Source organism: Pseudopipra pipra, chromosome 14, assembly GCF_036250125.1.
Source record: "Pseudopipra pipra isolate bDixPip1 chromosome 14, bDixPip1.hap1, whole genome shotgun sequence".
In the NCBI taxonomy this organism is placed as follows: domain Eukaryota; kingdom Metazoa; phylum Chordata; class Aves; order Passeriformes; family Pipridae; genus Pseudopipra; species Pseudopipra pipra.
The window spans coordinates 4,219,907-4,237,637 of NC_087562.1; the positions used below are offsets into that span (position 1 = coordinate 4,219,907).

Below are 17,731 nucleotides of genomic sequence, written 5' to 3' on the forward strand. Positions count from 1 at the left end.
TCACCCAGCTGTTCTGGAACACAATTGCCCGAAACTACCCGACAAAAAAAATGGAATGAAGCTGAAAAGCAGCTAAACTAGGAATCCTCCTACAAAATTCCAGAACGCTTGTAACCACCAATAAATATTCAAAGGTTTTTTTACAGCGCAAATTACCCAGCAGAACAGGTCTGCAATCAGACTCCAGCCTTTCACAAGTCAGCCTTTAAATTCCATGACAACTTTACCAGTTCTGCCCTTCAGCTGGACCAGTGGCCCAGATGGGCAGCACAGGTCAGTGAGGCAATTGCAGGGTTCCTTTATATCACAGATCATCTCTGCCCTGCATAGAGTATTTTCTCATGACATAATCCCTCATGTTATTAAGGAACGACTCATCCTCGATGGCTCGCTCAGAGCTACCCAGAAACCACAACATTCCTTCGCCATTCCAAAATGAGCAGCACTTCCTTTTTTCTCCAGACAGTCAATGCATTACAGCTGATACCTGAGGCAGGACAGTTAGGCCCACTTTCCAGTGGATTTTCAGAGATTAAAAATAATGGATTTATTCTTAAAGTCAACATGGAAAAAACTCCCCTTTGTATTTCTGTGTCTTGCATGAACTAGGAAGTCTGGTATTTCAGTAAGGAGAAAATATTATTTGTTCTATGAACTAATGTTTCCTTTGTCGTAGTTATGAATTTGGTAGGTGTGTCTCCATTATGGAGTGGAAAAATCATGGTTCTGTGCACTTTACAGTGTGCCTTAATTTTATACCAGCTGACTTTATTTCAGGTATTTATAATTACATTTCACAGCCATTGTTACTGTTCGGTTTAATATCATGGCAATTGAAAACTGAAAATCTGTTCCACTGGCTTTTCCTTTAAAAATCACGTTTACCACTGTTTCCCCACATTCTTCACTAGAAAAGCTGCTCTGGATTTTCTAGAAAAGTCATAGTCTGAGTGAGGGGACTTTCAACAAAATTATGGTGTATTGTCAGCTGTCTGGACTGAGCATACTCTGCTGAAAAACCACTGTTACCAACAGCATTAGAAACCAGGAGAATTTCAGCAGTGTGTAGGACAGTGTAATGAAGACAGCTGAGACAGGACTTGTACACAGTCTGTGCCAAGACTGGACACGGATTACTATGATCTCTTCCAAACACATTTTCAGCCCTCATCCCTCTACGACTGTAAAAGATGAAGAAATAAAGATGAATAAGAGCAGGAGAACAAGAGACAGGCATTTCAGGAAATGTAGGGAACAACAAAGGAGTGCAAGTAAAACAGCATCTCAGGAAACAAAAAGACATATCAATAAAAGTAATTACATCTTTTCTTTTATTTTTCTGTACTTATCTGGTACGATCCTCTGCTTTTCTATGCTTTTTTCCAAACAAAGGTATGACTGCCCTGATCACTCACCCTTCTATTGCAGCTTGCTCTCAATTTTGTAACTAAAATCAAGAAGATAGATACTGCATATCTAAAATCAGACATACAAAATAGGATTGCTGCATTGTCCTCAAAAGCCTGGCATTGCACAAACATAAAAAAAGAAAAAATAGTTATCTGTTACCCTAATTTAAGGTGTGCAATTAGCAAAGCTGGAAGGCAAACACTGTCTCTCTCCTCAAGTCACTGTGGGTGTATAGATGTATGACATATCTAATAAGAAGCTGAGCATCCAGCCACTAAGATGCTCCTATAAGCTGTATCACAATCCTCTTAAGGATTTAGGGAAATCAGAGGCTCAGCTTTGCCATCTGTGGCTTAATAAATATTTTCTTCGGAGGCTTTGTGCCTTGTTTTAGCAACCAAGAAAATAGTCATACAGTAATTTCTGAGACATGGCATTACCAGGAGCTCCTTTTTGTCTTTCCTCAACAGCCCATTTTGCAAGTGGACAACCTGTGGTAGCTCTGCTCTGTGAAGCAGCTGAAATGCAGCTTCTGGGCTTCATGGTGTGACCCAGCAAGGCTCTGTTATATCAAGGGTGTCTGTGCACTTTGAACCCGGCTTTGGGAGAGAACTGTTAAAAGATGCTCAAAGAGCAATATTGCCAGGTCCATTTGAGTGTCCAGTGGACTCAAAATCATCACGGCCTCACAGCAAAGCAGAGGGACCTCTGAGGAGCAATTCCCATCTCTGATGTCAACCTCTTACATCCTCATTCTGAGGAATGTGACATATTAGAGATGATAGTGTGAAAATTTTGGTATACCACAGAATCACCAAGGTTGGAAGAGACCTTCAAGATCATTGAGTTCAATCATCAACCCAGCACCACCATAATGACCCCGAAACCCTATCTCCAAACACCACATCCAGGTGCCTCTTCAACATTTCCAGAGACAGTTACTCCGACACCTCCTTGGACAATTTATTCCAATGCCTAACCACTCTTCCAGTCAAATTTTTTTTCTAGTACCTAATCTGAACCTCCTCTGGTGAAACTTAAAGCCATTTTCCCTCATCCTTTCACTTGAGACATGGCAGCAGACACCAATCCCACCTCACTACAACCTCCTTTCAGGCAGTTGTAGAGAGTAATGAGGTCCCCCCTAACTGATCACTGACTCAAAGGATCCAAGATAATTCCTTCTATTTTTTTCAGAGTCAACAGATACACTATTTTTCCAGTGCTGTTCAGCAGCATCAGCAGACACAGGGCAATTCTGAAGTTCTGTACATTCTTCATCACATTCAGTGATGGAGCCTCATCCAGTGCTACCTCTACTGAGGAATTCAAATTCTGCTTGCTCTAACTGCACTACCCAAATCCTTGAGCTCTGAAGCTTCAGAACTATCCAATTCTGGCTTAGAATAAAGGAGATCTGAAGAATTTGGTCAGCTTCTAAGAGGAAGACAAATTAAGGAAACAAAGTTGAATAGCATTTCCCTCTGAAGATGACAATAAAGAGGATTTGCACAGGCCAAAGGATGTGAGTATGAAAGGTGCTGGTATTTAAATGGATGTGAGAAGGCTTCCTAGGAAACTCAAGAAAAAGCCAATAGTTTCCAAAGTTTTTACAAGAACTTGGAAAAGAAGGAGACGAATACAGAAATAAGTAAATAAATAATAACAAACGGGAAAAAATATATTATTGTATTTGCCCCCCGCTAAAAGCAGAAGACAGAGAGCCAGAAGATCTCATTTCCAGCACTGACTTTGCCACTGCCTTGGTGTACAATGTCCTTGGTTCATGATGGTGGTGAAGCTTCACACCTGTGTGGAGAGGTTGCAGGTTTTGCAGTGGCCTGAAGCTGTTAAGTGATAATATAAAAATAAAGGCAAAACTGAATGGAAACTATAAAATATTCTTGGTTGGTTTGGTTTGATTCTTTAACGGCTTCAACAGTGACAGTCCTCATAATTGCTCTGCTTTCAGAGACAGATCCTGGCCTTGTGCACATCATAATTTTTGCATGTATTTTCTTTAGAGCACTATGCACGAGGAGCCTGTATTTTAACTTGAAAACACGAGAGTTTCCATGCACTGCACTTAAATCTTAACAAGCATATCTGCAACTGTTTCAAGAAGTTTTCTGTGGGTAGAACTACACAGGAATAAAGTGCTGCCCATAGGATATTTCAGAAGTCTTTCTTTTCTGAAGAGCCACGTCCTGGATTCCTTTGTACTACCATACATCAAAGAGGGGGAAAAAAAGAAACAACAAATGAAATTCCTCTGAACAATTTGTTCCAGGAGAAGATCTGTCCTTGTCAAATGAACACACCTCAGCCTATAATTGTCACTTTTAAGGAATGACTGAGAGATGCCACTTATTTAAATTGAAACAAGTACTTTCCTCTGGAAAGCAGACCACGAGCAGGGGCAGATTTGCAAATCAGCTGCCAAACCAGTGCATGCAAAAGACAACAGCCTTTCCACTTCACATATCCGAACAGACAACTCTGACAGTTTCTATGTGCAGTTATGTGAACTGCACACGTAATCATGGCAATTGCATGCAGAAATTGGATGCAAACTGCACAGTTAATTTGGTTTTTAAAAAGGGAGTAATCTTGCAACACTGTATACAGAGGAGTCAACCAATAATTACAACATGCTCTTCAAACCTTTTAGAACATACTCGGTGTTTCCATGCAGTTGTGCTAAAATATTTTCCAGCTGTCAGTGTGCCTGCACACTGATCCAAAGATACTTTTTTTTCTTTTTTTTTAAATCACCAGGAGAGATGGATGAATTTCAGTTGCTTGACAGAACGCTTGTATGTTATTTCTTAACAAAGGGTATCAACAGCACCTTGTACTGCTGGTCTGAGGAGTGCAGATCTCTAGCACAGCTCTCACCAGATCCATAAATGCATTAGAGGACACAGTGAGGAGTCAATGGAGTCAGAGCAGTTTGCTAGGAAGGGCTCAGCTGAGACTGGGCATTTTGCCTGGGATGGCAAACTGAGGATTAAGGGCTTTACAGGACATGTGAACTCCACTCAAATGCAAACATAAGCATGATTAAAATTTAGCAAACTATGATGTATAAGCCCTTGGGCAAAATCCAGTAGACACAGCTGTACTTATGGGCTGATACAAAGAACTGTTAGACCTAACAGCAATTCATCAACACGGAGAACAGAGAGGAGCTTGAGATCTCTTTGTGGTACAAGTCTTGATCTAAAGGGAGAACATCTTCCTCTCAGCTACTCCTTTCTGCAGCTTTGACCATACAGTTACTATGTGGCACCCTTTTTCTTATGGATCAATGCATTAGCAACTACAATTAGACTCACAGGAGAAAACAGAATGGTTCTTTCAAAGACTAAGGTGTCTACACCACTACTTAGGTCATTTTAAGATGTTGGCTGAGGGCTGCACTTCAATGGTCTGCGCTAATAATGAGAACAAAAAAAAATTTGGAAACAATAAGAAGGATTAACAGAGAGGAAGGCATTGCTTTCTAGAATGGCTGCAGAGAAACACACAATGAAACACCTCCCCAGCAGCAGAGCCACTGAAATAAGTGGAAATGAGGCTTTAGTATCACCCAAGAAAAGGAGAATTACTGCTGCCAGTTTTCTTCAGCAGGAAGAAACCTGTAACTTCAGTCTCTGGGGGGAAACAAAAACAATGGAGACACGCTAGTTATGAAACCCTCTCCTTATTTTCTCCAAGTGAATCAACTTGGTCGCTTTAGGGAAAGGCAAGAAACACATTTGGGAATAATCATGGACAGTACCTTTGTGACAGCAGATTATGAGCTACCTCTACCCTAAAGAAAACCATTTGCAGGATAGTTACCTTGTTATGAATCGATGGGAATACAACCACCTCAGTGCTGCTTGTACCAAGAATGAAAGCTCTCTTAGTATCACCCTTCAGATACAGTTGCAGCTAACCTTGCTGCTACTGAGGTTTTGAGCTATGCTGTTCTCAGGGGTCTTGTGGTTTCTCATATAAACGAGGACAAGTGCTTCTGGGCTGGCCAAAAAGGATGCTGATGTCCTTTTTTTTTTTTTTTAAATTTGAAATCTCACTGAAATTTGGCTTTTGAAATCCCATTGTGTAGCACGGGCTGGATAGGATCATGTCTGATATCTGCTTCATCTCTCCACAGCATCCCTTGATAAACTCAAAACTCTCAGCTGTCCTGAGAAGCTCAGTATTTTAGGGAGCAATATATGAAGAAGCAATTCATGCATCCCAAACAAACAAGAAAGTCTCTGCATTGAACTCTGGTCCATTCCCTTGGCTCCCTTTGACATCTGTTCTTCCTATATCTGAATTTTCACAACTGGTAATGGGTGCTAGGCAGGTTTGTGCTCTGCTCTGAAGAGCAAATGATTGCACAACAACCACGAAAAACCAGGTTCCCACTACTCTAAGTAGCAATGTGGCACATCTGCTTTGCATGTGCTCTCCAGAAAGTGATCCCAATGCTTCTTTTCCCCCTCTGACTGAGGAATAATATCAGGAAAAGGACTAATATTCTGATGTGGATACTAACACTCTTCAGCATATCAGTGTGCTGCAGGGTCTGAACACAACCACAGGTAAAGAGCAGAGTTAAAGAGTCATCCTGGCAGTATCTCTGCCTCCTGCTGGGTCTCAGACAGGAGCAGACATTCACCTGTGTCGGAGTGGCACTGGAATGCAGCTTTTTCCCTGAGATAGAGAGCGGTGAAACACTGGATTACATGGTTGTCATCACTGCTTATTGGCTTTTGTTCTTTCCACATCACCAGGCAGCAGTGAGTGAGGTGCCACAGCACTGTGCTTGGACTGCTGAGGAGAAGCTCGTTGGTTGTTACTGCAAAAAGGCATTAAAAATAGCAAAACAAACAAAAAAAATAGTAAAAGGAAAAGAAGTAGAGCAGCTTTCCTCTTGGAGCACCAGAAACCAGGTGCATCACTGCTGACAATGATGACAAACAAAAACTGGAGGTATTTTCAACTTCATCCAAGTAATAATATTTAGGAATAGATTCAAATTACCTTTCTGGTACTGCCTACAATTCTCTTGGAACCGCTGCTGTGTTCACAGATTAAGACCTTTTCCTACATCAGTAAAAATACATGAAAGTATCAGTAGTAAAGGTCACATTCTTGCATTCCTGTTTACATAGATTAGCACATGTGCCAGTAGAAGCTTTAATTCTTGTAATGAGATCTCTCACAGGGTAAGGAAATCCAGATAAAAATATGATTGGCAAAATCTACCCTTAATTATAGGACAAACATACCTGTGATACTTGATTATGTGGCAGTAACTAACTAGGGCTTATCTTGGTATTATTCTCCACTTGTGGTAGGTGAAAAACTCAGACTTCACAGGAAAACAGAGGGCCATGTAATTTTTCAAGAATATACAGCATTCTGCATACTGCAAATACTTTGTGCATTCTGAAGCAGAGTACAGTGAATGCTGGCACAAACAGAAACTCAGAGCAAGCAACAGTCATCACGAAAATATACCAAGTAATAAGAACTACACCAAAGAGTCAAAACCCAAACAGAAAAAAGAAGGTTTATGCCTTTACCAAACAGTAACTGTGACAACTCACACTTCTTCCACCTGAACCTTCTACCAAAACACTTTTCTGTGTCAGTGCATTTCACTGCTTAGGTGAAGTCTGGGGCTTTTTATGTGTATTTGGCTCACAGAGTGGTCTGTGAGCCTCTGACTGTGGAGATCATGCTCTTAATGCCATAAGGAATCCCTCCTTTATGTGGGGCCTCTATGTTCCACAATGTGGTCACTGTGAAAACTGGCTCACTTACAGGTGAGATATTTTCTTACCTGCACCAGGGCTCCCAGAGCATCAGCTCAATTCTCCAAGCTTCTGGATCATCCTCAAGACCCACCCTGGATTCAAGGATGATTTTCACCAGTACTCATCTTTCTAGGAAGAAGACACGTTGCTCTAACACACATAATTACGACTGTAGCTTGTGTACAAGCACTTCATCATGCAACATTTATAGGGTCTCATTCTGCATTTGTTTCTTATTTCATTGTATTCATCTGTGTGTTGTTTTTTAAATATTTTTAATAAGCTTCAGAGGCTGACTTATTTGTACAGGAAACAGAGCCAAAGAGACTCCCTCTCCAGTTTCAGTGGGAGCCAGATGGCCACACTTTAACCATTTCCCTGAAATTAAAAAAAAAAAATTAAAAATAATAAAAAAAACCAATTGCAAGTCAAAATGTATTGGGACAGACATGTCAGCTGGTGCAGAGTCCTACCTCTACTGACTTCAGGAAAGCAGGCAAATTCATAGAGGTTGAGCCACTGCCCCCACTCTATGTTGCAACCTCTTTTATGGAGCCTTGCAACAGCTAATGTTTTTTAAAGTGTTGCTTAAATCAAGAGACCGCACAAGAACTCAAGCTTGGGCGATTTTCGTGTTGGCTTTTGCTTAAGGTTGAATTTCTAGTCCATATGGATGTAAAGGAAAACTAGAAAATGTTAGGTGACTGCTATTATGCAAAAAGAACAAACAATTTTTTTAAAAAATCTCAAAATCATTATCCGTTATATTTTTTGTGTGTTGGAGGTAGGCAAACATTAAATTCAAATAGAAGGAACAATAAAGAAATCTTTAAAAATTAGTTCCTACCTCTCTCTCTGAAACTTTAACGAAACACAGAGTGTTGAAGCTGTCAAAGTGCTGCCTCAGTGAAAATCAGAGGCAATTGCAATACAATCAGCAAGGCTGGAAAGAAGGCAAGGATGGAGCAACAGGATTTTTTCCTTCTTTTAAGAGAATTTTTATCCCATGTTTCACAATTACTGTGTTACCTTCTTGTCCAGTTCCTTGTGCTGTACAGATGGGATATGAGTAAGCAGACGTTTTGCTTAATCTTTGCAGCTTCTTAAACACAAGCAATACTTTAAATACAAACACATGAAGAATGGGAAGGGCAGCATTTGAAAACTGCTCAGCTGAAATGCACAGGATGGGCAAGAAAACATCCTGGGTTTTTCACCCCGAGGGTGGTTGGGCACTGGAAGAGGCTCCCCAGGGAAGTGGTCATGGCACCAAGCCTGACAGAGTTCAGGAAGTGCATGGTGGGATTCTTGGGATTGTCCTGTGCAGGGCCAGGAGTTGGATTTGATGATCCTTGTGGGTCCCTTCCAATTCAGGACATTCTATGATTCTATGTTCAAATTGCTCTGCTCATGAGCTCTCCTGCCAGGCTAATGCTCATAATAACATGCCAAGTTCCCCTGGCAGTGATTCTCTTTTTTTCCTTTTTCTTTTGTTTTGTTTTTACCCATCCCTCATTGCACAGAAGCCTGTGCAGTGGAGTACTCTTCAAGGATTGGGGATCAAAGTGTTAAATACAATTAAAATAGAATATGAAATCCACCACTAGGAACGTACTTAAAACACGTTGTAACAGATTGAAAGATATACTTGCTCTTTCCCCTGCCTGATATCTTTTTCACTCAGAACACCAAGTTAAATTGGTGGAAAACAGTGCTCCTTTCTCCTCTAAAAATACACAGAGCATAATAAAAAATGTAATGTGCAATCAGCCCTTGATGCTTTTAAGGTAGTAGCAGGAACTGATACTGCCCAGAGCAGCAAAGAGTTTCTGAGTCCCACACGTGGTAAGAGAGACTGAAACAAGGGATGCATGGAAAATCCATTAGCAGAAACCTACGTGGAGACAAAACATTTCGGGTTTTGACAGATCTCCAGAGGTCCAAGCACAGCATGTTAATGTTTATGATAGAAGTCAGTCAGTCTCCAAGCTTATGTTATTTTGTTTTGGTAAAAGAATATGAGATGTTAGAATAATTACTGGTGTTTTAACTGAGTAGCTCTTCTTAGGAGCTTCTCTCAAGTGTAGCTGGTTTTAATTTGTGGAACGAGGGTGGGCATAGCTTCACATTTATAAAGCTCTAATTGAGAGCATTTCCCTCACAGAGAACAATAACACAACATTTATTTCTTGGAAGTTTTTAAATTGGATGTTTTGATTTTAGTTGGCAAATTTCTGGATTATTTTTTTTTCCCTAGGTCCTCTGCTTTTCCAGTGTGACCAAGTCCAAAATGTTTCTACCATTAAGATGACAGATGACAAGGCCCAAAGGCAAACACACAGGATCATCTGTCAGGTGCTTGGCTCTGCTGTGGTTTACTGAGTGCTTTGCCAGCAAATCTTAGCACCTTTGTGTGCTTCTGTTTCCTTACCTGTAAAATTGAGATAATGACACATACCCTCTTTGTTCCAAGCTTTGGCATCTCTTCTATATAAAAGTGCTACACAGCACTGAAATACAAATGTAAATACTTAGATAACACTATCTCACTACATGTAGAGGAGAGTCGGTCAGGGGAGAAATAGTAGCCTTTGTCTCAAGGGACCTGGGGTTGCTTTTGGTTTCTAGTCTCTATTCATTTCTTTTCACCTTCCAGAATTGCCTGAAACATCTGCTGAATTGGCACAATGTGAATGGAGAGATTCCACCTCATCCTAATTTTGTCCTGATGCAAAACTGTCAATGTCTGGTGTTTTCAAAGGCAACAATTTTTTCTGAGTGCAGTGCCAGAAATAATCTCCTGCTCTTTGACTCAATCTGTAAGCCCACGGGGTTATGTACTTATTTACTTATTTATTTTGATGTCTCCAAAATAGCAATGCATGTTGCTCTACCAGACTGCACGCTGTAAAACAGTGGAAGCAAATAAACTGCAATTGTTAATGTTAATTGGTCTTACTTTACCATGTCATTTCCAATTTTTTTCAAAATGGAGATTAAAAAGGGTTGGAGAAAAAGCTGTGATTTTGTCATAAGCAATCCAGTTAGTGGAGTGAACTGAAGGGATTTGATTGTTCGAGCTCCGCGCGGCCAACGAACCGCACAAATTCACATTAATCTGTCTGTCCACACCCCCTCAGCCCTGCCTGCACAGACTGAGCCTTCCACATGCAGTGATTGTGGAGATGTCTGAGCCTGCAGACCCTCGTGCAGAAGGGCCACACTGCCCTGCACACTTTGCACCACTCAGCCCTTGCACAGCCCCCTGGATTGTAGGTGCTGAGATGTCGACAGGCACAGAACCAAACGAGGCCCCGGGTGACCAACTCAGGCCAAACGGTGAAGACAATTTTGACTGTTCACTTGTGGTTGGTGTGGGGTTTGCTCTGTGGAGCAATCCAACAGTGCAATCTGGAAAAAGCACAGTATTTTGCACACTTGAGAAGCTCGTACAACCTAAAAACCAGTTCAGCTCGCCCACTCTTAGGGAAGAAGGCAGAACTTCATCCCCACGGCACTGCGCTGAGTGTGGTCCCCAAACTGAGTTTAAAAGACCCAAAGGAGAAAGTTCCAGCCTAAATGATCTCATTCATTCAGGATGTTTTCATTAATATCCTGCTTCAATTTTCCAGTTGATAGTTTTGTGTGTATTATTCTTAGCAAGACCTTAATAAAACCCCTGCATTGTTTTTTTCTCACACCACGGTGTTTATGCCTTTCACATTCCTGCTCACGGTCACATCCTCGCCCTCACTTTCAGCAGTTCCCAGAGACTGAGCTACTGTCACTTGGGTGCACATAAACACATCCACACGTGGACACACAAAACTGCTGATTTACTCCGAAATTCCACCCAGTCTCATCTGAGGCTCCCAAAATGCAGCATTCTGTCCCGAGAGAGGTTCTCATTCTGGTCAAAAATTCCTGCTCATCCTGCTCGGGGCTTTTTTATTGCGACGTCGTCGCACCGCAAATTTGTATTTCATTTTTTGTTACCTATCACCTCAAGTCTCTGTCAGCAAAGTGTTCTTCTAGATTTCTCTCTCAGAATGAGGTTTTCCTCATGTATCAGCTTGTCATTTCCCACATTTCATGGCATTGGGCTGTTTCCTGTTCCTGTGCCCATCCTCTATAGGTCTATTGGGACATACCTGGGCAGCTTCACTGTCCATGCCATCTCCCAAGTGACTGCCCTCTAAAGATTTTGTTAGCACAGTCTGCTTTCAGATCATTACCAGTAGTTGGGAATCAACACAAATCCCGTCTTGGTGCCAATCTCTGCTAAACACCTCCCCAAAACACGGTATGTTGCTGTTAATAATTATCCTTCAGCCAGTCTGCAGTCCTTACAACACATTGTTTATACCCAAACCAATGAGCAAACTCGTTTTGCAAGCAAGAATGTCATGAGAAACCACATCAAGTGCATTACTAAAATCATCAGTAGATCCAGCAAACTGCCTTTTATCCATTGATTTTGTAATTCTGTTTTCTAAAAGAACTTTGGAAAATCTATTTTCTAGTCTTTCTTTGGGTACTAAGGCTCAGTTTTTCCTTCTCGTGTTAAAAAATTTCCACGGTTGCTCCCTTTTTCCATTCCCACTGAGATATTCCCAAGACCATTCAATTCATTAGCTAGGAAGACAATATTTGCCACAGTTTACCCTGTATCACAAAAGCCAATGATAAAGTTGCTGTTGGTTGCAGCTGTGGAGCAGATGTGGGCCCTGAACGCTGAGATTTTTGCTCCCCCTGTGTAACACAAGACCAAATTTCTAGGGAAATGTATGTGCCAACAGTTGCAAAGTGTGACACCTGAAATGCCTAAATGTTTGTCTTTTGGGGGGGAACAGGATTTAGTTGTAATATCCCAGTGAGATGTGCTCTTACTGATGGCTGCAAGTCATGTCCAGGAGCAGTTTCAGGCTTGGATTTCTACCTTGGAGCCCAGAACCAAGACAGAGTTTCCCTTCTCTTCTGGCACAGATGAGGTCAAAATCAGATACCACAAGGGCACCTGGAGTTTTCTAGGTAGCAGCAACCTCGATAATACTAGAAAAAGACTGAATTATTCACAGCTGGAACTCTTTTGGCCCCATATGCACCAGGAGACTACAAAATCCCCAAATGACTGTGACTGCAGGAGCAGAACAATCACAGATTACCCACTCACATAACTCAAGACCACACATTTTGTCCCACTTGATAGAAAAAGAAAACCTGTCAGTACAGGAGAGGACATCAGGTCTGGAAACGGGTTAAAAAAAGATTATATACTCTGATAGAGAAGATTCAAGCTCTCAAACCCACTAACAGTAAAATTTACTGCACTTTCAAACCTACAGAATTCTGTCTAGAAATCAAGTACGGGGAAATGGGAAAAGGATATGCACAGACGGCACGATCATATGGCCAACATATGGAAATCAAATGGAATAGCTACTGGTTTTTAAGCTCCACAGGAACGATGAAGTGAAGATGAGTGAGAGACCCCTTTCTCACTCTATTTATTTAACCAAATACCCAACGCTTCCCAGCCCTCCTGGCACTCGTAGCACTTCCCTCTCCTTCAGATATCTGCCACTTTTAACTCCTATGAAGTCTCAGACTGTTCCGTAAGCACTCAGTTTTCCTGAGCAAAATCACACAAAGAAGCAGCAGATGAAAGGCAACAGAAGTATTGGTAAGCAGTTACCTAAAAAAAATCCCCACAACACCCTCACCATCAACACTGGGCTCATCCTTACAGCTGGATGGCAAGAGCAGCATGTGAGCATCACTGTGCACACACACATCCAACGTGTTTATTTAACCACACACAAGTAAAAGCCTGTTAAAATCACCACATATCTGAAGCCCAGGCAAAACGTTTTAATTAAAGGAAACATATTTCCCTCATTAATACATTGTAAGATATATCAACGACCATGACATACTCTTGTGGCATGTTTTTTTCTTCTCTGTGTGTGAACATCTGTACATTTCCCCAGAAGCTGAATTTGACACATGTGATGCAGGAACAGAAATGTCTTTTCAGTGGAAGTCTAAAGCAAACAGATGTGTCAAGCATCTGCCAACAAGTTATGAGGAAGTTGCTCCCGCTCCAGGACATAACCACCTATGCACTTCTGCTTAGAAGAAAGCCTGGTTTTTGTGGAAAAGACTATTCCATCCTATGAGATGTATTTCCAGTTGTATGGGAAATCACAGGATCACAGAATCATGGGGATGGAAGGGGCCTTTGGTCCAGTCCAACCTCTCTGTTCAAGCAGGTTACTGCAGGTTGCTCTGGAACACGGCCAGTGGTGTTCTGAGTGTCTCCAATTATGGAGTTTCCATGCTCACTCTGGGTAACCTGCTCCAGTGTTTGACCACTCTCATATTGAAAAAAAACCATCTTGCATTTAAACTGAATTCCCTCTATTTCAACTTGTGCAGCACTGAGAACAGTCAGGCTCTGCCTCCTTCACCCTCCACCATCTGATATTGATAGAAACTGGCAATCAGATATCCCTTGAGCCTTCTTGTCTGCAGTTTGGACAGACTCAGCTCTCTTTGCCTCTGCCCACATGTCAGATTCTCCTGGCACGTATCATCTCTGTAGCCCTTCACTAGACTGTCTCCAGCACCACAAAGTCTTTCTTGCACTGGGAGCCCAAGTCTGGACACAGATGGTGGATGTGTCTCACCAGTACTGAGCAGAGGGTTTCAGAGCAGAAGAGTCACTTCTCTCAGCCTGATGGCAACGCTCCTCCTAATGCAGCCCAGGATGCTGTTGGCCTTTGCTGCAGAGGCACAGAGCTGACTCATGTTCAGCTTGTCACCCACCTGGAGCCCCGTGTCCTTCTGTGAGACCTCTGGCTTTTGGGTAGCTCTGGCATACAGGGACATTGCTTTCAAATCTGCATATCTAAGCTCAGGTACATAAATCCGTATTGGGCATCAAAATAAAAACAGGCTGCTATTCCAAGGCACTGCACACCTACAGCTCCCAATGGAGAAAAGTGGAAGTGTTATGATTAAAGCCCTATTTCATGTTTCCAGGTTGCCTGCAGCAAAGCCTTCATCATCAAATTGTGTATAAACGGAGTCTCTGTAAGATGCTACATTTCAACTAAGCTCTAACAAGAACCACTCAAGAGAAAAGTGCATTTCCTTCCAGTTTATTCCTTTGGTTTCAATTGTGATAAGTAGCAAACCTATTGTAAGATACATACCATGCAACACAGGGACACGGAGCTCTAAGATAATTCATCCTAAAGCAGGGATCTATATGGAAAGTTAGGTAATGCTGCATTATACATGAGAATATCAGCTTCTTTATGAGCAGCTCCCCATGCCATGTGCTGGGAGGGATGAATTAGACATGATGAACATAATAAAGCAAAGACATCTAAGTTTAGGGTATCTTTTTAGAAAGCACTTGCCTGTCCCTGCACTTAGAATAGGTATCTGCATCCATTCCCTTATTAAACCACCACGGACCTTCATCGTTCTTAAACTCTCATGTTAAGGTGAACAGCAAAAAAAAGAGAAAAATAAGATCTTAACTGCTAAAGCCCAATTTCTGGCCCCTGGGGTGCCTAGTTGTACAAGATAGTTGCAGAATGTAAATGCAGAAATGAGCACTACAGAAATGCTTATGGATGAGGAAATAATATCATGAATTTTGTTATGTCAACTGAGACCCTATTCATAAACAGACAAAAAGCTTCTTGGTATGTAAGTGATGGGAGGCAAGACATTGTTCATTGTACAAATAAGTGCAAAATATGATAAAAAGGAACTGTAGGGCTCTCAGGAAGAATAATGCATGTGCCATTATCATTTTGACACCAAGGACAGTAGCACATTCATCAGGACTGAGTTGCAGAGAACCTGTGCCTACCCTTTGTGAATCCTGTGAGAGGTTATGTACCTGGTGTGTTTTTGGGGCAGATCTTTGCAAGATCCTTGAATTCCTCATCAATGGCTTGATCAAAGAGAGTAGCAGTTGAGTAGATGCTGCCACAGCATTCACTCACAGAACTGGAGTAATGGTGCTTTCTGGAATCAGCCTAAAAACAAAGTCCCTGGTGCTTTAAGGAAAGCTAAGGCCAGTTCTGTTCCATCACTGTGTTCAAGACAGATGTTACAGTGCCTGTACCTTCTGGGGCAACTGGTTTTGGAAGCTGAAAAACACTTTCAGACAGAGGAAATCTCCAAGAAGGAATCAAAGTCAAGTTGCTGTAGAGAACTATGGTGCCTTCATATCTGCTGTACAACACAATACACGAGTTTAACTTTTCCAAGGACATTGACAGGACTGGGAAATCAAATCCCATTCAAAAGGTACACTCCACACACGTATTGCAACCGCAGTGCTACACCGACCACTCCAGACATCTGTAAACAAGGGACAGCGGGTAAGACGCTGAGTTTGCAATGCTAAATATATTTGTTGTTCTCGGTCATTGCTTTAATAGGAGCCACTATAAAGACGTTGTTCAGTCACTGATATTTTTTTTCCTGTTGCACTTTCCTAACCTTGCCAATCTTTGAGTTTGGGATTATAGCAGTGAGTAGTTTATCTCCTCTGAAGAAGTAACAAAATGCCACGGCTTTCAGACCTCTTATCTCATAGACCCTTATCTTTGTTACTTCCAATTGTGCCTGGGGAAGGGATGAGGAGCAGATGAACACCCAGGAATTTAGCACATTATTAGTATTTTGTTTAACCTAGGGGCAAGGAACAAAACAAGTGAGCTGAGTGCTGTGAAGCAGCGCTTAACTTTGCCTCCCGATCTCTGAATCTCTCACATTAAAGGATGGTGCTGCCGTTTGATACCTGCTGCTGCTAAGAGAATGCATAATGATAAAACCACCAGCTAAGCTCTTACATCATTTTACAATCAGGCATCTCAAAAACTGTTTATCTGATCAGCACCAAATTCTGTCAGAGCGTTGACATGTGCATTTCTAAATAATTTCAGTATGTCAACCTGAATAGACACACACAATCGGAGAGTTAATTATCTTTGACAACTTTGCCAGCTAATTTCCTATTTATATGTACCAAACTAGGGGCCTCTTTTATCCTTCCTTGTCACAAAGAGTTTATCAATCAAATCAAGGCCTAAAATTGGCTGCCAAGGCAGTCTGCCATACCAAAGGGGAGTTTATCTGTTTGAAATCTTTCCGACTACCTAATGACAGCAACATTGACGTGAAACATAATAGGCATTGTTTTTTTGTTGTTCCTTCTCTCTCCCTGCCCCCCTTCCTTCTCCTGCTCCCAGCGGACATTGCCTCTTTGGGAGGAGGTGAAGCTCTGACTGGTACCTCCCCTGCCCTCCCGCGCCCTCCCGCAGCTCCCGCTTCCAAACACGCCTGTGCCTGGATGCAGCTGTCAGGACCGGGTTTCGGATACACACAGTTCACCTCCGGATTTGAGCTGACAGAACCTGCCCGTGTCAACTCCATCCTTGTCTCTGCCAATTCAAGCACATTTGTTGAGGAATATGAACAATGTTAAAAACTACCCGCTCCTGCTGACAGGCATTAGATGGCAGAGCTTTCGGTGCATGTTGTCACTACTTTTCTCTGACAGGCAGTTATGTTTTACTTTAATAGCCATATATCTCCTCTCCAGTTCCCTTTAACTGGGTGGAATTTTACAAGGATACCAAGGGGTTGTCACTTCGTCGGTGCATGCTGGTGTTATCCCTCATCAGGGATCTCCCCCTTACACACACCATATAAAAACATGCTGCATCCCATGGCAAAGGCAACAGGGAAAAAAAAACAAACATGGTTCTTGTTGATACCTTGCCAGGATTTTCTTTCTCATCATGGGCAGGGAAAGGCCAAGCAGTCAGGAGCTGAATCATAATGGTCAGCTGAGCCCACACAGGTGATTTCTTTGGGGAAGTTACGCCGGAGGTGGGAGATTCTTCACGCATGATGCTCGTAACCAATCATGCCACTCTTACTAGTTAAAAATAAATAAAAACATAGAACTCTTTAAAAATTTGGAATTGTTGCTTAAACAGTCACAATTCCTGGGCCAGGCCACACAAGGAAAATGATCTACTATGTGAGACAAAGATAAAAACATGGTGCTGCTTGTATTCTTGGAGACGGGGCCACTTCTTTCTCACCAAAGCAGCCATGTTGACCTAAGGTGGAAGACACCTTCTTGCTTTGTGGAGGAGATAAAACATCTGCTCCAGTGATCTCCACGACCTCTGAGTGTCTCAAGGTTGTTCCCCACAAAGTGAGCCACAGAGAGCTAAACTCACCCTCTTTTAACGCTCCACTATCCTCTTAAACCCGTGGATATTTTCTGCCTTTAGAAAATGGCTCCCTTTCTAATTCCAAGCTTTCATCCCAAAAGCTATCTTTTCATTCCATCAGTTTCACAACAGGGTGGGCACTGTCCAAGCCAGTACCCCTGGCTGGAAGAAGAACAGCTGAGCTTGTATTCTTTCTATCTGTAGTCGAAGTAGGCACCCAAGATATGC

At 42.0% G+C, this 17,731-nt stretch overlaps 1 long non-coding RNA gene across 2 annotated transcripts in view; it reads right to left on the reverse strand.

Moving 5' to 3' along the window:
• Positions 1 to 7,260: 7,260 nt before the first annotated feature.
• The window catches only part of LOC135421991 (uncharacterized), a 377,077-nt gene continuing 366,606 nt past the window's right edge, over positions 7,261 to 17,731 (reverse strand). For both annotated transcript variants that reach the window (XR_010434268.1, XR_010434267.1), the window contains one exon: positions 7,261 to 7,358. This is a non-coding gene — a long non-coding RNA (uncharacterized LOC135421991). The remainder of the gene's footprint in view (positions 7,359 to 17,731) is intronic.